The sequence below is a fragment of the Parasteatoda tepidariorum genome, chromosome 5 (genome assembly GCF_982258835.1).
Source record: "Parasteatoda tepidariorum strain Cologne lab strain chromosome 5, Ptep-v5.0, whole genome shotgun sequence".
Taxonomy (NCBI): Eukaryota; Metazoa; Arthropoda; class Arachnida; order Araneae; family Theridiidae; genus Parasteatoda; species Parasteatoda tepidariorum.
Window position 1 is genome coordinate 11,292,505 of NC_141759.1, and position 976 is coordinate 11,293,480.

A 976-nucleotide genomic window follows, 5' to 3' on the forward strand; every position below is an offset into this window, starting at 1 on the left:
CTGTTTAAGAGTAAAAAAGTCATCAGTACTTCATTAAAAAAGAACAAAAATAACTTTAAACAAAATAGACAAGAAAATGGATGCATATTGTTCCTATTCGCCATGGATCGGCAAGTTGAAATTCTATTTGCGGGCCGGATAAAATCTTCCGGCGGGCCATAGTTGGCTCGCTGGCCGTAGCTCGCCCATCCTGGTCTAGGGGATATAAGACAACGACTCTTAATCTGGCGGAGTGAGAATGTGGGAGTTGATTTTCTATTTCTTTTGCTGTTGTAGAAATGTATGCGGTGAACCGAGTGCCCTCAACTGTTATTTATAAGATAAAGTCCTTCATCCGATATTCCCTTTACTTGTAAAATTAATGCATCACGCTTAGATTTAATTTAACGTACAGTGCAATATTAAATAGAACTAAATGCATATTATTTCAGAATATTTAAGCTTGGATCTGTCATAATCAATCTACTTAATTCTAATGTGGAAAGATAGTTCTTTTTGCAAGCAGTTTTAAAGCAATTATCCTTATGTTTGTGATGAATGTAACTCTTATTTTATTACACGTTTTTCTTGAAGGTAGAAGTTCTATAAAGAAAATTTATAAGTAAGTACTAAATATTCATTAATTTTTTTCAGAAATATTTTTTTACTGTCCGAAACAAATCACTAAAGATATTGCCTGTAATAACATTTTTCTGTTCACCGCACTTTAAGAAAAGCTTTCTTTTCAATGAAATTCACTGAACCTTTCGTTCTTCACCGTTTAAGGTGCCTATAGTGTTGCTCATATCGCGTTGCCTGGTGAGAACCTTGTGACCAAAGTCATGAAAGCGAGGAACATTACCCACGCCACACTGCCACAGATACCCCTTCTTAGGGTGGGCTACATTCACAAGTCACACTCGACACACAGAAGAAAACATCCATGCCCTGAAGGGGTTTCGAACCCGCACCCGTTTGATTCGCAGTCAACTTTAAA